The sequence below is a fragment of the Tenrec ecaudatus genome, chromosome 11 (assembly GCF_050624435.1).
Source record: "Tenrec ecaudatus isolate mTenEca1 chromosome 11, mTenEca1.hap1, whole genome shotgun sequence".
In the NCBI taxonomy this organism is placed as follows: domain Eukaryota; kingdom Metazoa; phylum Chordata; class Mammalia; order Afrosoricida; family Tenrecidae; genus Tenrec; species Tenrec ecaudatus.
The window spans coordinates 26,538,624-26,562,882 of record NC_134540.1 but is presented as its reverse complement, the minus strand read 5'-3'; the positions used below and the strand labels follow the sequence as shown (position 1 = coordinate 26,562,882).

At 38.4% G+C, this 24,259-nt stretch overlaps 1 protein-coding gene and 1 non-coding gene across 3 annotated transcripts in view; one reads left to right on the top strand and one right to left on the bottom strand.

The window, feature by feature from the left end:
* The window catches only part of KLHL1 (kelch like family member 1), a 417,008-nt gene that overhangs the window by 259,109 nt on the left and 133,640 nt on the right, over positions 1-24,259 (bottom strand). The gene's annotated exons all lie outside the window — the stretch shown is intronic.
* On the top strand, positions 23,898-24,041 carry LOC142462060 (small nucleolar RNA SNORA48). Its single transcript, XR_012787205.1, has one exon. It is a non-coding gene; the product is annotated as a small nucleolar RNA SNORA48 (small nucleolar RNA).

Here is a 24,259-nt window from a genome sequence, read left to right as displayed (position 1 = left end):
AGGTATTTTTGAATCTTATATCTGAGCAGACCCACAGGGAAACGAAGAATGGTGACGTAAGTCATACCCGCCAGTGAAGTAGGATCTAGCAAGCTCTCCAATGGGATCATTCGAAGCACAGGGATCAGAACCTACAATACATCACAAAATGGATTATGGTGAATGAAACTGTGGCTCAAAGGCCATTTTAAGTAATCAACTTTAACTCATGGGGAAAATGTAGTCTCCTTAAATGGTGCTGGCAATATCCAATTACAGAAGAACGTGTGAGGACCCCTATCCCACAGCAAATACACAAATGAACTCTATATTAATCAAAACCCTAAATTGAAACCATAAAATTATAAAGATAATCAATGCAAAAGTAGGGACCAACTTGAGGCCCTAATTCAAAACATACATTATCACATATAATGAGAACACACAAATATCCAAAGACAAAATAAGTGACTGAGACCACTTAAAGACTAGATATGTATGTGTACCAAAACCAAAAAGTCCCACATACTAGGAAATAATATTGTCAAAGAGATGTCAAAGGACTAATTCCTAAATTTATTTTAAAATGTCAACACCTACCTCACCACAACCAGACTTTGAAACTGAGCAGAGAGCATGAATGTCCACTGTACCATCATTCACCAACAAACATATGAGGAAATGCTCACAACTATTAGGCATTCCAGGAAAAGAAATAAAAACAATGAGCTGTCACTTTACCCAGCACTCATTGCAAATTTCAAAACACAAGCAAGCAAGCAAACAAACAAACAGATAAAAACAAGTGTTAACAAAGATGTGGAGACCCAGTAACCTTCATACACTGGTGATGGGACTCTAAAATGGTACAGACTGTGGGAAGCAGTGTAACGCTGCCTCCAAAAATGGGACCACATGAGCCAGCAATTCCTCTACCTGGCGTACATCCTAGAGAAATAAGCTCTGCAACATGAATAAATACATGTGTATTCACATTCATCATACAGAATATATTATATCATATCACTGTTGTCTGTTATTGCATCATTATTATAATAGCAAAAATATGGAAGCAACCTCAGTGTACATCACAGAAATAATGGATTTAAAATTTGAGATATACACCCACAATGGCATACTATACAATGTTCAAGAATGATGATGAATCTATGAAAAAACTCATAAACTGGATGAACCTTGAGGACATTGTGTTGTGTCAAATTAGTCAATTACAAAAATATATTTTAGATGACCACTATAATGAAAAATCATAAAAGGTTTTTCCACTAAATGAAGTAGTCTTTGATGGTTACCAGGTGGTATAGGGGAGGGGATGCTATTGGCTAGATAAAATCTATTTGGGTGAAAGGGAAGGCAACTTACACTAAAATGGAAATCAACCAAATACGATGAAAGTAGTGCAAGATATCTGAAGGTTCGCAAGAGATAAGGTCAACACAGGCAAATACTGTTCAACACAGGCAAATACTGTTATACAGACAATCCTGCAACACCGGGGATCTACAAGGAGGTGCTCGGACAGACACACAGATCGAACACAGATACAACAGTCGTGGGAGTGAGAGTGTGAGTATTCCCTTGGAGATTATATATTATAAATGTATGTATATATATACATATATATAAGTAATGGAAGATATTTATATGTATTTAACTTTATTGCAAATAGATCCATGAATTTGGTGAAGCAAAATTATTATATATAATATATATATATTGGCATAACCAAAATGCTGGACGAAATGAGTAGCTGAATCTAGGGTCTCAGTGTCATAATCTTAGGGGACATAAAGTTCAATGAATGTAACACAGAATGTTCTACATTCTCCTTTCAGGAATAGTGGCTGGGGACTTAAAAGCTCATGAGCAGTTATCTATGATCCATTATTAGTCTTTTCCTGTCCAGAGGAGGAAAAATGATGGAGATTGAGAGATATAAAAGATTATAACAAAGTACTAATGGACCACAGAAACAACATTCTCTGAAACCTTTGGACCAAAAGAACTAGATGGAGCCTGACTAGCACTACCAACTCCATCGAACGGGATCATATTAGGAGATCTTAGAAAGAGTGTGTGGGAAGAGACAGAAATGTTGGACAAAGTCACAAGACCATGGCCCTCAGTCAGGAAATAGACTCAATTCCATGTGAAAATAATCAACCATTTTAGATGAAATGAGCAGCATTCACCAAAGGCAAACGACGGAGGGTTAGTAAAGGAGGAGGGATCGAAACAGAAACCACAGAGAGGAAGTGGAATACGCGGTGGCAGTTTGAGGGACTTGAAATAAAATGTACATCAGCTATTGAGTGTAAAACTGATCATCTGCTCTAACAACCTTTGCCTAATTCATAACTGTCAAAAGTATCAAATACAAAGTAGTCTTAATTTAGAAATACCACTTTACAATTCAGAAGGAAATTCTGTTGGTGAAATACGTCCTGGGCGACTAACACAAAGACTAGGAGTTAAAACAGAAGGATGTAGCTTTCTGCTTCCTTAAAGATTACGGCTCAGGAACCACAGGGGGCAGTTGAATTCAATATAATGACACACAGAAACAATACTATCATTTCAGTTAGAATTAATGTTATTTCCTTCGTTTCAGATTAAGGGACAGCATGAGAATCAGTAGTGTGAGTCGTAGCCTGTTCTTAGTTTGCATTCTCCACTGAAACCTGCTCATCTTGGGTAGCCCTGTTGATATTTAAATTACTGGTGATGTAGCTTCCCCCATTGCAGCAAAACACACGTCACCTCTGTATGACAAGCTGACAGTCCATTGGTGTGTGCGTGCATGTGTGTGTATATATATAAATAGTGAGTTGTCAAGGTGTAGCTTCTCATTTACTTATGGTTATAACTGTATTTCACCTTTTTTTGCCTTTTGTAAGAGCTTTTCTGTATGTTTCATCCCCCCCCCCTTACTAATTTCTGGAATACTTGATTAAAGAATAGGATTGTCTGTTTCCGGGCAGTTGACAGGACTCATCTGTGAAACCATCTGGACTTTTAGTGGTTAGTTAGATAGAGATATCTGTAAGAGCTCCCAATAGAATGATTAGAAATTTATAAAAAATAAATAACAATTAACTATCTGTAATAATTTTAGTTTCATTTAGATTTTTTATTGTGCTAGAATAAGGTATTATGAATTACACATGCTCCAAAATAACCTATTTCATTCTAGTTGTTTAATGATACATTTAACATTTTGACTAGAAATATATCTACTGTTCTCATGTCATAGTTCCAGGCCAAATTTTTCCTAAAATTAGATAGAACATAGAGCAGGTCTTTTAAATGGACCATAAATAGAAAAGGTTGTATCCTACAAACAGAACAAGGGTACAAAAATGTGTTAGATTCATCCATGTCCTTTTTAAAGATGGTAAGAAAACTAGTCCACAGAGTGTCACAAAAGACAAGAAGCCAATATCCTGAATGGATTTCCAGAACTTGAGCACAATTCTTACATAAGCACCAATAAACTAATATTTAATGGATGAAATATTGTTTTCTTTTATTGATATCAGTAGCCTTTACTATTCTAAAATATATATTTCTATTTTATTCTAAATCAGCTTTACTTTAACTTTTCAAAATGTTTATCCCACATACTGCTTATTTTGTCATTTATAATTTCCATTTTGTCAAACTATGCAGTGTTTTAAATAAATATGCTAAATGAGTAACATTTTCAGAGAATCAGTTCCTTTGATTTGTTAAAGGAATATATACAGTAGTTAAAAAGGACTTAGAAGCATAATTACTCATTTAATTTGGTTTAAATTTTGGCATTTATGTATATAAAAATGTATGGTTTTATTATTATGAAATATGCCAATTCATATTGAAATATTTATTCTTTGATCTTACCATTTTTCTTTTCCTAAAAACACATCCCATAATATATATGCTAATCATTTCATTAACTTCTACATATCTATATTTTCAAATCTTAACACACTTTTTTATCATTTTATTAGGGGCTCAAACACCTCTTAACAAATCCATACATACATACATTGTATCAAGCACATTTGTACGTTTGTTGCCAACATCATTCTCAAAACATTTTCTTTTTACTTTAGCCCTTAGAATCAGCTCCTCAACCCTGCTCCCTTCACGAACCCTTGATAATTGATAAATCGTGATTATTTTTCATGTCTTACACTGTCTGATGTCTCCCTTTACCCAGTTTTCTGTTGTCCGTCCCCCAGGGATGGGTTATATATTGATCATTGTGATCAGTTCCCCCTTCCTCTCCTACCTTCCCCTTACGCTCCTGGTATCACTACTCTCATTACTGGTCCTGAGGGGTTTATCTGTCCTGTATTTCCTGTGTTTCCAGATCTTTTTTTTTTTTACCAGTGTACATCCTCTGATCAGATTTGTAAGGTAGAATTGGGATCATGCTAGTGGGCGGGGGAGGAAGCATTTAGGAACTAGAGGAAAGTTGTATGTTTCATTGTTGCTACACTGCACCCTGACTGGCTCATCTCCTCTCCCCAACCCTTCCATAAGGGATGTCCAGTTCCCAACATATGGGCTTTGGTCCCCACTCCATCCTCTCCCTCATTCACAATGATATGATTTTTTTGTTCTTTGATACCTGATACCTGATCATATTGACACCTCGTGATCACATAGGCTGGTGTGCTTCTTCCACGTGGGCTTTGTTGCTTCTCAGCTATATGGCTGCTTGTTTACCTTCAAGCCTTTCAGACGCAGATTCTATAACTTTTAACAGCCAGGCACTATCAACTTTCCTCATCACATTTGCTTATGCACCACTTTGTCTTCAGGGAGTGTGTCGGGAAGGTGAGCATCATGGAAAACCAGTTTGATAGAACAAAGTGTTCTTGCATTAAGGGAGTTCTTGAGTAGGGGCCCAATGTCCATCTTCTACGTTAATTTTAGACCTATAAATATATACATATAGAGCTATTTCCCCATCGTCATATATAAATATATTTGCATATGTACATGCCTGTATTTAGACCTCTGTAAATCCCTTTTGCCTCCTAGTTCTTCCCTCTATTCCCCTTTACTTTCCTTTTGTCCATTATCATGTTCAGGCATCATTTCATTTTCAGTAATTCTTCTAAGTTACGTTGCCCTTGATCCAGCCCTACCAGGCCTCCTACACCCTCCTCACCATCGATTTTGGATTATTTGTTGTTCCTTTGTCCCTGGGTATGTTAACATCCACTTCCTTAACAATAACAATAACCAAAAAAGAAAGTAAGAAAAACCTGTAAATAGTTCAAGGTCTGTTTGTTGACCTTTAGGAATGTTTTCTGGCCGAGTCTGATGGGGTGCTATGCCCTGGCCCCAAAGTCTATCTGGGGACTTCATCGCTCTGCTCCCTTTGCTGTTCTGTTGCACAGAACACATTTACTTCACATTTACTCTTTCTTTCCATAGATAGTTAACATGTTCTTTAAACCAAATTTTAAAAACTGTGATGATTATTTTTATATCTTGAAATTATCCCCATGAAAATTATTTGTACCACCAAAATTTGCAGTATTTCATCATTTTCATATTTACAGATACTTTCTTCAACACAGCTAATGCTTTTTAAAAAATGTTAACTTTACAAATTTTAAGTCTCATATGATAAAAATGTTGCAGTTAACTTCAACTCAATTCATCTCTCTCAGATGACCCTTCTTAATTCAGTTCAAATCTGTCTAGCACATTTTATCTTACTCATATTCTTTTAAACATTCCTTCTATTTTTGTGATTGAAATAGGGCATTGAAGAAGAAAGGACATGTGAAAACCAAAGGAAACACAACTTAAATTTACGAATAAGAAGACAGAAGAATTGATGTGTTGAATAGTGGTGTTGGCAAGAATACTGAAAATACTCTTAAAAGATTGCTTAAAGGACAAAAATATCTGTCTTAGAATGCTGCCACATGAATTCAGTTGAAATGTCATTGAGAAGGCAGAAGCATACCATCATCAGTCACCCAAGGATTGGATATCATATCATCCGCAGTATACAGAGGGATTAATAGAAGAGCCTAAATTGTGAGAATCCTGGTTGCAGAAGTCTATGGATGTGACAGTGGGAGCCCAAGATACATTTGTGGGAACTGCATAGGAAATAAGGCTCTGGTGAACTCCTTCAATCCATAAGAGAGGGATGTGATGAAAATGGTTGCTAAGCAGAGTGCATTGGAGAGCTGCATATAGAAGATCACAGGGATAAAACTAACACGAACGTTATAACCTTGTCAGCCAGCCCCCATGTCATGTCGATGTACCTGATCTGTTTTTCAACATTTTCTGTATTTTGTTTGTTTGTTTATTCATATTAGGGCTTATCTCGGAGTGTTATAGAATGGGATCACCCTCTTGAAATTGTGGTAGATGTCTTTCTGTTTTTTTTGGTATATGAAACCTAGGCTTGACTAATCTATTGGGACACAAAGTAGAATAAAGATTTCTTGGGAGGAGAGTGGGGAGAGTGCAGTGTACACTGGTACACTGGGGATGGGGGCGGGCAGAGGGGGCAGGGAGATGATATCAAGGAGTCCAGGAAGAAAAAGAAGGTTTGGAATTGATTGCAGTAGCAATTATATAATACAGATTAATGGAATTGAACTATGGAATGATATGATATATGTATTATATCAATATCAATAGAATATCTTCTGTTTTGCCAATAGAAGAAGAGCTAGAGTACTCCATAGAGGTAAGGATGGTGAGACATTCCCGGGTACCTTGGACATGTTTTGAGGAGAGACCCGTTCCTGGAGAAGGTCTTCGTGCTTGATAAAGAATGAGATAGTGAGCGAGAGGAAGGCCATCACTGAGATGGGTTGACACAGTGGCACCAACAATGAACTCAAACACAAGGATCATTGTGAGGATGGCTCAGAATCTGGCATTGTTTCTTCCGTTTGTGCCCCAGGGGCACTATGGGTCGGAAATGACTTAATGGCATCTGGCAACAATGATTTTGTTCTTAGTTTATTCTTACAATTTCATGCATATAAGATCTTGGAATTCAAATAAAACAAATTGAACATTAGTTCCTAGGTTTGGAGCTGTAAGGTCATGGTTTCTTTGGGAATCTCAGTTAATCAGCCTCATAATGTGTTTTGTGTTTATGTTGTACCTCTTAGCTTATTACAGAATGAATATAGTCTTAAATGTTTGCAATCAGCAAACCAAAGCACAATTGGTTTATATTTGCTTGAAACAAAAAAGGCACATGTGCTTAATTCCTCTCTGATCAACTTTGCCATGATTCCAAGATAATCGGATGAAGACTAGCTACTATACCTGACTAATTTGATGAAGGGTTTTGCCCAGCCCTGGTGGTGTAGTGGTTACGCATTGGGCTGTTAATAAACTACCAGCAACTCAGCAAAAGAAAGACTGAGCTTTCTACTGGCAAACAGCTACACCCTCGGAAACGCTCAGGGTGCCACTATGAGTCAGTCTTGACTTGATGGCAGTGAGTTTGGTGTTTTGGTTAGATACTGAGAAAACATGAGGAAATGAAAACTGGATTTTAAATGATCATGCATTCCAGAATTTCTAGAGTCATTGCGCTCGGATGGACCCCTGAACATATGCCTGCGATAGTCTTTAAACATTGAATTAAATATATCTGCTGAAGTCTTCTCAGGACCACAGTTTTAACTTAACTTGTAAAAGACATCTGGCTTGAGCGTTATGCTTTTTCAGAACTATCAGTATGGGATCAAATTAAGAAAACCAATCTGAAAAGTTAGACAGGTACCTAGGCCAACGATGTCACTTGCACGGAGGGTGTAACAACTTAGAAAAGAGCCTGATAATTGTTGCACAACTTGAAGGATGCAATTAATGTCATTAAATTGTACATATTGAAACTATTGGTCTATGTTTTGCTATGTACAGTCTCAACTACAACAGTAACAAACCATAAAACTATTTTCATCGAAACATATAACACTCATGGAATAAATTGCACTGTAAGTATAATGTCCTAAAAGCCTTGCTGTCAGGAGAGAAATGTGCTATCAACTTGTTTTAGTGTCTCATTCCTCAAGGCAAGATGAATGATTGAATCAGTTGTATTGTAAAATAAAGGAAGATATTTATTCAGTATATACAACAAGCCCAGACTAAACTCACTGCCATCCATTCGACTTTGAATCACAGAGACCCGACAGGACAGGGTTGAACTGCTGTTATGGGTTTCTGAGACTGTAACTTTTTACAGGAGGAGAAAGCCACAGTGTTCTCCCGAGAAGCCACTGGTGAAATGGAACAGTGGACCATGTGTTCAGTTCATGGCTACTGTGCCACCAGGCACTCATGACCAGGGCACAGGTATACTAATTATTAAATCTAATAAGAGTTTTCCTATATTTTTAATTTTCATAGGAAAGTAGCCTATCACACATCTGCTCCAATATACCCAAACAGATACAATGTAATTAATTATAGAATTATATATTCTATGAACTGGTATAATTTGAAATAAGATTGTCCAAGTATATAGGCTGCAATAATCTCAGGAATTAGATAACAGAATAGTGTATCTTGAGTAGCATAGTATGTTATCATGTTAAAATATCGTAACAATAGTATTCTGAGTTCAGACTATGAATTAAAGAGGGAACTGTAATATCTATGCTGAACTCAAGTAGGTTTTCTGTCTAGAAATTCTAATTTCATATTTTATTTTCTGTATAAAGATATTCCAGTTAATAATGCTTACTCCTGTTTTGGCAAAATGAGACATATTTATCCCATTTCTAGTATACAGTTAACTAAATCACATTTCTTAAATGGGTTTTTATATCATGTTTATAACTTTGAGTTACTCTTTTTTGTGACTTTTTCTCACAATCAAAATTTCTGTAAGTGCCGAGTGACAGACCGTATTATCCTAACTCCATAACAAGGTCAGGAGTAGAAAAATAATGTGTGCTTGAATTAAAAAGAAAGAAAACGGTGATAAATAACAGCACACATTACCATCAAGTAGGTTCTCACTTAGGCCAACCCACGTGCACCCAGGAGACTCTACACCCAGGTTTCCAAGGTGGTGACTTTTTCAAAGCAGGTCTCTAGGTTTTTCTTCAGTGGTTCGTCTATAATGGATTAGAATGACCAACTTTTCTGTTATTAATATGATGGTATGTCAACAGCAAAAGTACCTGTCACCATTAATGGTAAGAAAATGAGACTAAAAAGAATATATTTGGACAAGGTCAAGGTTTGTATTCAGAAATCAATTCCTTGGTTTTTTTTTCCCTCAAAAGTGCATAATAAAGGGAATGGATTTTAAACAATCCCAATAAATTCCAATAAGTAACACTTTTGTTTCTGATCTGAAACCCATTGGATCTGCTGATCAATCTCTCTGCCATTGTCAATGCTGATTCATAGTGTCCCTATAGGACAGGGTGGAATTATCCCTATGTGTTTCTGAGACTGTAACTCTTTTTGGGAGTAGAAAGTCCTGTCATTCTCCCAAGGAGTGGCTGGGGGTTTCAAACTGCTGCCCTTGCAGTCAGTAGCCAATGGAAATTTTCTGTCTAAGCTCTGTATTTATTTACTGATTGCTGCATATTATTTCCTAATGCCTTTGATAGAAGTGAAATCTTTAATTCTTAGATATATTTAGCACGTACTAAACAGAAGCCATGCTTTTCTTGTGGCTCTCAGGCTTATAAGATACTGTTTGCTTATTTTTTAGTGAGTTCTAGGGTTAGATCATTTCCTACACAAAGATTTTCATTCTGTTTCTTAAATATGGCTGCTATAAATTTTAGAGGATGGCTATTTCTTTCTTCCAAACTGGAGATAAGGCCAGGGTGTCTGTGATTTCAGCCCCACTGGTAATAGGGAACACTTGATGGCTGTCAAAGTATTAATTGTATAAAACTCAATTGTTTTTCGTAATTGTCGAAAGGCTTCTAAGTTTCTAAAAGTAACTAAATGAATGGAGAAAATTTCCTTCTCTGGCCTTTATTCAAACACTTTTTAAACCTGTGTATTCATTTTCATAACCCATGTAACCTATATAATCACTAATATGAATAATTCAAAATAAGATTAATCTCTTATTAGGAAGATCAAATAACTCAAGAAGAAAACTAACCCTGAACTACTTAATTCTGAAGTGCCTGTCTACACTAGTGAGGCCAGAAGAAAATAGCAACTTTATAGTAGAGACCCCTCACAAGCATTGCATCAGTCAGCTGTTCAGGGCTGACATCAACGACGAAAAGCAGTATTGGTAGTACCTACCCTTCATATGTGATAAAAATGACGCATTACCTATGTGGCCTTCCTGCCTAAAATATATCATCTCACTCTAATCATAAGAAAAACATCAAACAAATACCAATCAAGGGGCACTACGCAACATCCTTGATCAGTGCTTCCCACACCCGTGAGAGGCATACAAAATTAATAAATTGCAAGAAACTGTCACAGAAAATGGAAGTCTGCAGATAATTGATATCTAAGATAAAAAAGGATGTCCTAGATGGTATGTTGGATCAGAATAATGTTTATAAGAGGTGAAACGTAGTGTATGCTATCTGTGGATCCCCAGTATCTTCTTAAATTATCTTCCAATAGTCAATAGCCCACGGGGCTAGGGTTGTTGAGAATTTGTCATGGGTCCATGGTCTTAAGGCAAGGCAGCCAATGGACACCCAGATGAGACTAAGTGAGGCAGCCAACAGGAAGTTGACCAGAACCCAACTAGAGGAAGAAAAGATATTTGAACCTGTGAACTGGTGCACATTGCTGCTGACTTTACAGATGGCCCGTCTTGATTTGTCTTTGCTTATGGATGCAGATTTCACAAGGTTCCAACTGGAATGAAGATTCTTCACATCAAACAATATGATTGTGTCCTCAGAGCAGCGGGTTGATATTAAGTGGCCAGTATCGAAATTGGAGACCCAAAATTGGGAGGGTAAAGGCATGAAGTGGCTGGCTTATAAACCTTCATATTTGGGAGAATATATCCATAGGATTAAGGTGTAAGCATTACTTAGCTGCAATTGTTAGGCATAGAATATTGTGGTGCTCATTTATAGAATATTATGTTAAAGGAGGCTTTGGCACATATTGAATTGTATGCATTTTAGTTTAATCTATTAGGTACAGATATGATTTTTTTATTGTTTTCTTTAAAAATTATACATGTCTAAAGAGTTATATAAAATTGTCAAGTTGACAAGGGGTGGTCTCTAGTTGTTATATAAATTGGTGTCAACTTGAGACTATTATGAGTGAAGGGAATCTAGCCTGTCAATCAGGTCGCAGCTTGATGACCTCATTGTGAGGTACAACTGAGATAAACAGCTCGCTGGACATCAGGCCCAGACTCTCTGCTAGTCTTCCTGCCAACAAGCCAGATGGAGTACGCGGATGGAGTCACAGCCCTGGAGCAGGAGGAGCCATGTAGAGACCCACACCAGGATGGAGATGCTTCCAACCCCACTGGATCCACAAGATTTTCTACCCAGAGGCCTGTGATCTTCCTGCATTCGTTGTCATTGCATATGGTGTGTGAGTCTCAAGAGGAATTTATAGACTGGTATTGGACATATGAGCTAATATTGGACTTATAAACTTATCTGGAATGGGCCGGGAAGCTTTCTTAATATACAATGACTCTTGATATAAAGCTCTTTCTTATGCACATATGAGTGTCCATGAATTTGTTTCTCTAGTCCACCAAGACTGATACAAATAGAAACTTATTCTAATTTTTAAACTTTATTTTGAAGCTCCTAAGAATTGTAAAAATATTGTTACTCTATTGTTTATATTAGTTATTAGTATTTTCTTATTTGCATATATATTATCTAATTTATGTGTGGATATTATAGATAATTATATGTCTCATGGAAGAGTCATTACTAATGTCATCTTAGACAACATCTATTTTATTTTCAATATAACTGATTATAGATGAAGCATGAAAATATGGCAGAGTTGTTAATAATCATTTACCTATCACAATGTTTAAGATGTCTGGATTCATAAAAGGTACAAATGATTACTTAAGATATACAGTTGGTCCATCTTGTATGAGAGTCAAATTCTGAGCTCTCAATATACTAAAGAGTAGGAAATTACAGCGAAAGTCCTCAAGCCATCTATTTTTGATTCTTCACACAAATTCAGCCTCCATTGAATTCTTGCTGAACCTTTAATCAGCAAGGTGAATAGTTTTGCTCTCAGTCAGAGTACATTAGAAAGTGGATTACTACACTTCCCTGGCTAGTACAGGAGTGCCTTAGCCTTTAGGGACTTGCCTGGATGGACTGTTAATTGAAGTTGGGGTACTGGGGTCACTTGGTCATGCATGATCCCTAACTGCTTTGGTTGGAGAGTCTATCTAGTATAATGTATGCGTCCATGCGTCCAAATCATAGTCCCATTTCTGCTTGTAGTCCAGCCGGCCTGCACCTGGCATGTGTTCATCTGCCAGCAATCATGCTTTTGTGATACTTTCCTGGGCCTTCCTCTGGCCTACGTAAGTCTTCAGTTCTCTGTGAATCCTCGGGTGGCATTATGCCCTTGTGTCTTCCTCATCTGGATCATGTGTCTTTGTCCTGCTGGAGACTTAACAAGTGTTCTCCTTAAATTATAGTGGAAATTTGGGGTCTGTTTTACCCAGAGAAAACTACATACCGGAGCAATGAAAGAAAAGACAGTCGCAGACAGGTGGTGCAAATGAAACGTGTGGCTAATGACCTCCATGATGTTGGAATAACTGTATCATGTCCATGTCACACCAGTGAATGTTCTGGTCAAAGTTCTCACAGACAAATCTCTATTAAAAGTAGGAAAATGTGAAACAAGCCTTCAAAATATCATGTAATCTAGATTTCTAAAGCTATGAAGCTTTATGGACCCCTAAAACAATTGTGCTGTGATAATCTTTAAATCTTAAACCAAAAATATGCTCGCTCTTTTTAAAAGTATAGTTTAGCTTAATTAGTAAAGAATGTCTTACTTGAGCATAGGACTGTTTTCAATAACTATCAATATAGGATTAATGTGACAAATGCAAAGCAAAAGGGTAAGTGGGAATATAGGTGGCAGGGAGTTAATGAAGGAAGAATTCATCGCAAACAAGGGTGAGAACGGTGATTCAGGCTGAACAATGGAACCAGCAGCACCAACATTTCAGTGCATACATTGTGGAGTTGGTGCATGTTTTGGTGTGCATCTTTTAAACAACAAAAAATACAAAAATAGAAAATTTTAAATGATTATCATCGATTCACTTATTATCTTTACTTTTTTGTGCCTGTTCCATTTTATATATTTTGAGTGTAATAGCATGTGAATTTAACCATACTCTGATTTAAAAATCAGTGTTTAATCAAGGGATAAAAATAGAATTTGGAACATTTAGTAGTTTTTAGCATTTGCTACAGGGACGCTGTGGCTATAGGTAGCACAAATTGTTAGAGTCTTATTAAAAAACAAAACATCTTATCGCTTTCTCCCATTGGACACATAGCAGGGTGGCTGATTCTATAAACAGTATCTAACATCAAAACTAATTTTTTTAAATTATTGAGTTAGATAAGGTCATATAACATCCCCTCACCACCCCCTCACCCCAATGCAGCACAGAGCAAAGATTGCTGGGGGTCTTTAGCAAATATGTATTCACTAATGCAATGAATGTATTCATGAAAAGACAGCTCCTTTTCTTGTGGATGTTTTCCGTTATTAAAACGAAGCCTGTAAATACAGCATTTGAGGAAAATTGAACATGACATTTGAAATAGATGTCTTTCTTGATGTATCGACCCTTTAAATGAATTATCTCTAAGGAAGAATTTTCTCTAAACTTAAGAGAGACTATAAATATTTTCCTATCATCTGAGAAAATAGTATGATAGTTTTCTCCTATATAAGTAACATATACCTCATGTCATTAACGTTTCATTTGGGTATCAATAAATTTCTACACAGTCATAAAAGAAACTAAATGATGCCCACTTGAGTCTAACACAGAGCCCTCCTGGCATAGTGAGGTTCACATCGGGCTGCTAGCCTCACTGCCAGCAATTTGAACCCCAACTTCTCCAAGTGAGAAAGATGAGGTGGTCAGTTCTTATTCGGACTTAACCTCGACACTAGAGGGAGCTATTCTATGCTGTCCTATAAGATTACTGTGAGCCAGAATAAATTCACAGCAGTGGATTTTATTTCTTTTTCTTTTTCAATGCATTTGAGTATTGTTACGTAAATGTTACCTTTCAATGAAAGATCATTATTTTTTCTTTGCATTATAATTATTAATACCTTTTAAATATTCATTTTTAAATTAAAATACCTAGCATATATTTCCCCCTTTTTTACCCACTAACTTTGTGAGAGCAATAGCTAGGTTATTGATATAAAGAAATACATCATGCATGAGGTATCTCAATTTGGGTGCATTCGAGCTCAACACTTGCTAATATTCCATTTGTGCCTTCTAGCTTTTACAAATGGACCCCTTCCCTGCCTACACTTCAAGCAGGGAGGAGGGTGGGGGGAAAACATTTTAAATTATGAGGCAAATAATTTTTAAGTGTGAAAAAAAAGGTATCCAAACTTCTCTGATTTCACAAGGGGAAAAGAGAATCAGACTCAACCTCAGTCTACAAATGATTCCTGTTAAACAAAGGCAAGACATATCTCTACCAGCTAAGCTTCCTTGCCAGTTCTGAAGCCAACCATCTCCCCTACAACACTCTCTACTTTTCTGTTGGTTTCCACAAGCCATTTTAATGGTCATATTGAACTCACAGAGCATAATTATAATTATAGTGCTTATTAGGGAAGTTAACAGGTTACATTTCAGGATCAAAAATTTTAAAGATACAGTTCCTCAATTTGCAGCACCTCTTGTGGGTCATACTTACCAGTGGTCGTTTGTCTCTAGGTCAGTGGTTCTCAACCTTCCCAAGGCCACGACCTTTAATACAGTTCCTCATGTTGTGGTGAACCCGCAACCATAAAATTATTTTCGTTGCTACTTCATCACTGTAAACTTGCTACTGTTTTGATTTGGGCTACCTCTGTGAAAGGGTCATTCGACCTCCAAAGGGGCCATGACCCACAGATTGGAAACCACTGCTCTAAGCCTTGAAGTCCCTTGGCTTCTATCAGGCTCAACAGCAATTCAAATTTCTTTGAGAGCTGCTGACAAAGGCTCACACGGCAGTCCATTCCACCCAAGTCTCATCCGCAAGACACATGGCTCTAGCTCTGTGCATCAGCAAATGTAGCTTGTCTGCCAAAAGGCACCCACGACCCAAGTGCTTGAAGACATTCAGCTTTCTTGCTCCAGGGACCAGGGAGCCACATACGTGTTTCCTGCTCGCACTGCTGCTGCCTTTGCTGCTCTGGTGTCACAACATTGTTCAACTTGTTCACAGCAAACACATTCTACAACAACAGAAGCAGCAGTAATGAAGGTGGACTTTTCCAGATGGAAAACCCCAAAATTCAATGGACAGCACTCGGAAAAGAGACAATGGAGAAGCTCAGTATCAGGAGAATAAATCAGGACAGAGAACAAGTGGGGATCAGACCATTAATTGTTCATATGTAAGTTCAGAATGAAATATAAAAAACATTAAAACAAATCCATGACAGTCAAATATGACCTTGAGTATATCCGTTATTTCAAGAATATTACACGAATAGATTTGACTTATTGAACACTAATGACTGGAAATATCATTAGCTGTGGCATGACCTAATGAACATGATACATGAAGAAAACAAGTCATTTAGAAAGACAGGAAAGAAAGAAAAGATATATGTGATGTCAGAAGAGTCTGAATTTGCTATTAATCATAGAACAGACAAGGCAACTGGAAGAAATGAAATAAGAGTTAAACAGAAAATTTCATAGGCAGATTTAGGAGACAAATATTATATGAAATGTGCAAAGACATGGAATTAGAAAGCCAAAAGGAAGAATATACGCAATGGTATTATGCTGGAAGCATTAAGATGATATGGAACGAATATCCAGAGTCATTATACCAAGAAGTAATTGTCAACATTTAACTATGATTTTAACATTTAACATTTCAAGAGTTAGCATATGACCAAGAAGCTTTGGTACTGAAGGAAGTTCAAGCAGCACTAAATACATTAAACAAGCCTCTAGGAATTGATGGAAAACCAACTGAAATGTTTCAACAAATGGATGAAGCACTGGAAGTACTCCACCAATGTGCCAGGGAATTGGATGAAAGCCACTTGGCTAACTGATTGAAGAGATCCATAGCTGTACCAATTCCAAAGAAAGATGACCCAACAGAATGATCAAGTAATAGAACAATATCATATGCAAGTAAATTTTCCTGGATATCGTCCGACAATTGTTGAAATAGCATATTGACAGGAAGCTGCCAACGGTTTAGGCCATATTCAGAAGAGGAGTTGGAACAAGGTATATCACTGTTAAGATCAGATGGCTCGTGACTGAATGTAGAAAATACCAGAATGATGTTTACTTGTGTTTTGTTGATTATGCAAAATCATTAGACTGTGAGGATCAGGACAAATTCTGGATAGCTCTGAGAAGAATTCTAGAACACTTTACTGTGCATATGTTGAACCTGTATGTAGATTACGAAGCATGTGTGAACAGAGCAAGACAAATTTAAACAATTTAAAATAATGGTAATCATACAATGGAAATGTTGTCTTGATGGTAGAAATGACAAAAAACATTCCTGGAATCACAGAAATAAAATAATCTACATGTATGGAAATAAATGATGGAGAAACTCCATATCATCATTCAGAAAAAAAGCTAGAGTTTTGGAAGAGACCATTGCTAATAGGTAAACTCAAGTTAAAGCTGAAGACAATTAAAGCAAGTGCACAGAGCCAAAGCGCAACTTTAAGTGTATCCCACCATAATTTAGAGATAATCTCAAAAATAGATTTAAAACATTAAGTACTAAACACTGAATACCAGATGATTTGTTAGATGATATTAAGAATATCATACATGAAGACAGCAAAGGGTCATTCAAAAGATAGAAAATAAATTTTTTAAATGTCTGAAGGTGTTCTGATTCTTTTTCTAGTGTGCATAGTAGGCAATGCAAATGGAAGGAATAATATTAGAGAGCTAAACATAAAATTTCAAAGGGTAGCTTAAGAAGATGAAGTAAAATATCATAATGAAATATGCAAAAACCCGGAGTTTTTGCATTTGCATTCGCAAATGGGAAAAACAGACAGCATAGATCAGGTTGAGAAAACAGAAGAGAAATTCAAGACTCCTGTTAAAATATTGAAGGATTCTGTTGACAATATATACAATGATGGAGAAAACAGCAAAAGAAGACAGACTAACTATTTTGAGAAACTATAGTTGACATTCAACCATTTCAAGAGGTAGCACATGATCAAGAAACAATGTTATTTAAGGAAAAAATCTAAGTTGCACTGAGCTGAGGACTTTGGCACTAAAGCAAAATTTTAGGAATTGAAAGAACATAAATTAAAATGGTTCAGAAAATTATATAGTACTGGAAACACTCTTTCACCTATGAAATAAAATTTAGAAGATGCATGATTATACAGTTTAACGAAATTCATATTATGCCTTGTTTTTCCAAGGAAAAGGATGTTAAAATATGAGAATTATCAAACAATATCATTACCATCAACTGCAAGTAATATTTTGCTGAATAAAATTCAGAAAGAGTCACAGCAGGAAACTACCTAAAATTCAAACTGGAGTCAGAAGAAACGTCAGTACCAGGTATATTGTCATAAGGCACCTGAAACTTTACCTACCGGTAAATATACTTTTGTTTTACTTCTGTCAATACTGCTTACTTAGTTATATATGCATTTTAACTTGTTTTTTTTAAATCTGCATTCTGTATTCCAGCCTCCCTAAATAATATAAAAAAGGCTTAGCCAGAGAAGACCAACAGTGCAGTATGGTGTACAGATCCTTTGAATGTCCCCTCTGCAGTCCAGGTTAGCCTGATAAAAATAAAGACTTCACATAATTTAAATTAGACATTTTAGTGGTCTTCATTTACTTGAACCTGCAACACAGTAAGTAAAGGAAAAAAATAAAAGAAAGAAAGAAAATGAAAAGTAAATGTCCTCAAATTGGTTCTAACTCATTGGTACCCTATACAACAGGGTAGAACTGCCCTTTCGGATTCCCAAAAGAGGATTAGAAAACCTTATCTTTCTCCTAGTGAGCAGCTGGTGGTTTTGAACTACTGATCTTGAGCATAACCACTGTGCCACCAGAGCTCCTGGGAAAGTGGAGTCAGTGCCAAAAAGAAGACTTTCAGGAAGATGGAGTGTTGTGGTCAACTGAGGACTTGGTAGAGTATATTTAGCCTTATTTCTACATTCACAACAACAGGGCACAGAAAACAGCCCTAGTTTGACAGTTATCTCCACTCTTCTGAGACAGAAATGTTTTCAAATACATGTTGTTCACACACACACACACACACACACACACACACACACACACACACACCCTGCATTAAGGAGCAATCCTAAAGAAGCTACCATAAAAGAAAACCCCTGGGAAGGGCTCAGGGGATTTTGAGGTCAACTCTATAAAGACCATGATGTTACCCACTGATTATATCACCCACTGACTGTGTAATATGTTTTCTGTATGACATATATGCCTTTTGAAAGATCTGTAAGCCTCGTTATGCATACCTCATGGAAAATACATTCACTCTCTCCGTCCTGACATGGGTTGAGAAACTCTGGGCCCCACTGTCTGTCTGTCTTATTTTCCACAACTGCAAAGTGCTCCTGAGGACCCATTGAAGTGTTGGGGATCCCCATACCCCAACAGACTGTCATATTGACCTCAAGCAAGGCAGCCATTGTGAGAACGGTGCAAGCCCCGGCAGTGGTTCCTTCTATTGCACATCAGATTTCTCTGAGTTGAAGCTGATTTGACAGCACCTAACCACCACCACCACCACCACCACCACCACCACCACCACCACCACCACCACCACCTCCTCCTCCTCCTCCTCCACCACCACCACCACCACCACCACCACCACCACCACCACCACCACCGTCACCACCACCACCACCACCACCACCACCACCTCCTCCTCCTCCACCACCACCACCACCACCGTCACCACCACCACCACCACCACCACCACCACCACCACCACCTCCTCCTCCTCCACCACCACCACCACCACCGTCACCACCACCACCACCACCACCACCTCCTCCTCCTCCACCACCACCACCACCATCACAACCACCACCACCACCACCACCACCACCACCACCACCACCACCACCACCACCACCACCACCACCTCCTCCTCCTCCACCACCACCACCACCACCACCGTCACCACCACCACCACCACCACCACCATCACCACCACCTCCACCACCACAACCACCACCTCCTCCTCCTCCTCCTCCTCCTCCTCCACCCACCACCACCACCACCACCACCACCACCACCACCACCACCACCACCACCACCACCACCATAGGACATAGTCTCTGCACAACAGGTCCAGCAGAATGTGATATGGCACCTACATTGCCAGCACTTAAGGTGGATGGAAAGTTAGGCAATTATAAGATTATAAGTAGGAATAACATAAAACACAGAGCAAGTTCTCTAAGACAAGAAAGTTTTATGATTATGAAATGAGATCTAAGAGATTTTCCTTAATTGAAAATGTAGAAAGTAAATTTGATTATACTATCTATCACTTGTAATATAGTATTATTTTGCATAACTATTTATTTATAAACCTTCTTAAACCCCAATGCAAAATTCCAAAATAAAGTTTAAAAACAAAACACAAAAATGGGCATCTTTATTAAGGAGCAGAGCAGGGATGGTGTCCCTCTCCATACCTGAAGGTACCTGAGAGGTGGTTGGGCGGCTAAGGTCTTCCCTGGTTCTCTTCCAACCTCCTGAAGATTTTAAAATAAATAATCTTGAAAACAGCCAGGGCCCAGTTTGCCCTCTGAGACTGGGTCCTCAACACCTCCCTAGGGCAGCAGGGACACTTGCTCCTTGTCCCAGTTCCACGGCCCATAGTGGCATGCGCTGGGACTGCAGCTGTCACCCTGAGACACCAGGCTCTCTCCTAACGTCTCTGTTGTTTCGTTTTCTAGCTGGGTGTTGGAATATCTGTCCCCCATTGTATCCTGTCCACTTGTCATAGATTTGATCTGCACAATCTTCTTCTGCATTACATGTGGCCTCAGTATGTTCTAGCTGACGGGGATCCTGGCCACAGAATGGCACACTTTCTCTTCAAACCCTGATTCAGTTTGAACATTTCTGTGGAAGAATGGGGAAGCGGGAGGAGCTCCCTTATGTTTTAAGGCATTTTTCCTCTTGAGAAGCAGTTAGGACTTTTGTTCCAAGTGTACCAAGGACCCCCCCTAAGGGGCTCTGAAGCTGAAGGTCATTCCACCCCCAGCCCAGTCACACCATCCTTGGATCCTGAACCTGTAGTGTAGAGGTGGGGGAAAGAGGTGACCCTGCCAACGTTCTACCCTTAGTAGAGACAGCTGGGGAGTTTGGTACCCAAGTCAATTCAAAGGCCTTTCACCCTAATTGAACGTATGCAGATTAAGAGGGAAGTGTCCTGAAGGAGTTACTGTAGAAGAAATGGTTACTAGTGCTAGAAAACCTTTTACAATAGGAACAAAGAGAAAAAGCTTTGGGCTCCAAAGGACACAAGGAAAGGTGTTCGACATGCAGGTATTGACCATCATAGCTAACCAATGCCAGCCCACAGCATCACAGGTTCCAAGACCCCTGAATTGGGTACACAGTCCCATGTATGTGTTGGCATTTTGTGATATGGGTCAAAGGTTGCCCTAATGGGAACCGGCCTCCCCAAAGGCCACACTATCAGTGTAAACAAACAAACTACACACTATGGGGAATCTCAAGAGGAAAGCGAGCAGTTGGCCCGTCTGCACCTGCTACCTGCACAAAGCAGCCCAGCCGGCTGGCCCCAGCAGCAAAGGACTGTGGTTCTTGGTCTGGAACTCTGGTTGTGCATGGATGTTGGAAAGGCGGGTCAACTCAATACATGTTCTCTTAGTTGGTGCTGTCTACTCTGTCCTTACCTTCTTACCCAGACCCCAAGCACCTTTCACAGGTGAAAACACGGAAACTGTTACAGAGAGACGCCCCACAGGAACCTATAAGTACTCCCTTGAGCCATTGGATGGTCTTACGATGTCATTTCACCCACCACCCCCAAGGACAGCTAAGTGCTCCACAGAAAACCCTACCTCAGACCCACATCAGTCTTCAAGCTAGTCAATGCTATCAGCCAATGCCTGTGTTTAAAGTAAATTGGCACCCAGGCCTGCCAGACCTAAGATCTCTTTTCTAAACTTCCTGTGCCACAAACCTACACCTCCAAGGACACTGCTGTCTCACAGCTCTGCCCTCTCTGACCCCAACTGTTCACCTGTTTTGTTTCTTCCAGAAGTTGTCAGGTTATCAATGTCTCTAAGGCAAGTGTGCCAACCCCAAATCACCAGCTCCTGGATCACCCAAGCCTCATCCATGGTGGGGCCCAAGTGGACAACCCCTTCCCGCAGAGTAGGGAGGGTGTGGACCTAAAGACAAACATTGCGCTCCTTTTTTCAAGCGGAAAGCAGCTAGAGAAGTCGTCTCCTAGTACCCCAAAGATGCGGGTCTATACTTCTTCAGTGGGGATATGTTAGGTAGCAGTACAGGGGGTGGAGGGTGTCCCTCTCCATTCCTGAAGGCCCTCTACAGGAGGATGGATGATCTTCACCCTTCAGCTCCTGTCCTGTGCCTGCTAGGCCATGCCACGGTGTCCCTGGCCTCGGGCCACCACATGTGGGTGTGCAGTCCCATGAGGTTGCCCCGTGTTTAGCAACTGTAGAACCTGAAACTTCTTCTGTCCTTTATAAAAACCCACCTGGACCATAAACCAGTCTTGGGCATGAATTCTTTCTCATGCAAAGCCAAGAAACGTGTATTTTCCACATGAGAAATCTAACATCTTTATAAAATAGAATTCATTTTTAAAATTTATTTTGACACAATATTTTTTATAAAATTTTATTCAATTCATATATATATATATATACAGAGTTTTATTGGTAAAATAATGAAAGGATAAGGGTATGGTGGCAATCAATATACAACTGATTTTACTGAATTATTTGATTTATTTAATTTGTTACTAAATATGCTGGGTATTTCTGAATACAAAAAAAAATTACCTGAATCAGTATTACTAATTAATACATAACAAGAATAGATAAAGCCAGTCTACAATGGCTCAAATTTTTAAACTGGGAGCAGAATTTATCATCTAGTAACAGCTTATGTTTAAAATTAACACTCTGTTAATGCACTTGCATAATTTATATCACTTAAACTAAACAAGTGGTGAAAATGAAACAATATTTTAATTTTAATTACAATAAAAACTCTGAAGGGAGCTTATATGCTCGTCTAGGCTGAATTTATTGAGATATCCTTTTTAATATGAAAGCGGGTTATTTAGCATCTCTTCTATGCATGTGCAGTTCTATCATGCAAATGTTTGGCAGTGATCAGAAGCTAACTTAGGCCCTAAGTAAGTACAGCCGCATGCAAAACTCTTTTTTTAATAATAAAGTTAATGAACACTTTTGGATGATTTAATGTTTGCCATTGATAGTTTAATTTTCTGGCCTTCATTCCAATTCTATGACTAGATGGACAGATTCCCTTATGTAAACCTTGTGCTTATCAGATCTTATATGATCTGACAATAAACTTTGCAATTCTATCTCCTATATTTGTCATAAAAGTTTTCTCCTTACACATCATTGAACACAGTACGTTTTCAAGTATGTCAGGACACTGAGAGATGAGCCAATTCTATCTTCCTATGAGCACCCTTAAAATAGACTGGCCTCCAAAGCTTCCTTTTCAGATGCATTCTGTTTCCTCTCTTGTTTACACAATGTGATCATACTACTTGATTACATCAGAAACCCACACCAACTATATAGGCGATCACTCAAAAATTGTCTTTTAAGATTCTCTAATGTGGACATATTAGACTCTGTAGATGAAATGGTATTAACTTTATACCAAAAAGATGTCATAAAGTAATTATTAAAAATCCTAACTTTGAGCCTTCCTTGAAACAAGTGACTGCAATCCAGCTTATTGCTTTCCAGAGCTCATCAACAGGCATGACACATATTGCCCCTTTCATACCACTTGAGGGTCATTTAGTGCTCTCACAGTAAAGTCAATTAGTCAGTAATGTACTTAAATGGCCAAGCACCATTGCTACCTGCAGTGAGCTAATGTTAGATTTTTTTTTTAAATCAAACCTGCTGGGAGTCACTAAGAACAATGGAAGTCAACTTAAGTTATTCCAACTTCCAGGAGGGCAAGACAGTAAGGTAAAAGTCACTCCAATGTCATAATCCATAAATGGGCATTGAGTGATAGCATAGAAGAAATAGCATAAAAGCATTTGCTTTTATTATCTTAGGTTCATGTGCTAATCACAGATCTTTTAATGGTTATATTTTTCAGATTTTTTTTTACCTATGAGTGGGTTGCTTTAAAAAATGTGTTGTTGATAGCTGCCAGAGTCAACCATGACTAGTGGCTACCTCATGCCATACAGAAGCAATGACACCCAGTCATGTACTGGTCCCATCATCGGTTGGAAACGAAAACAGTGTGATTCACAGGGTTTCGTTGGCCAAATTTTAGGAGACAAATAGACGTCTTTTATTTTTTTTAACCAGAGATCTTATCCTATTATGGCATAATTAGTGAACTGTGCTGCAGCTGTTCCACATTATAAGAACACACCATCCCCTGGCTATGGGCAAAGAGACACCTGATTAGTGGTGGTGCTCTTATATCAGTCAGGGGCAGAGCAGACTGGCAGCCCATTGTTCATCCTAGCTTGATGCCTAGATCGTGGCCAGAGCTGTTTCATGCCTAGGGCACATTAAAAAAAAAAGAGCACACCAGTCTCCATTAACAGACACGGTAACTGCACATGATTGAGACGGGAACTAGTGTCTTCAGGGTAGAAGGTAAGAATTCGACTATGGAACCACCATTTAGTCTATGAAATGAAAAACAAAGCCATAAGACAAAAAACTGTCCCCTCATATCAAAAGAGGCCTAGAAGATCCTGACATCTCATGATCTTATCAGGACGTTTAT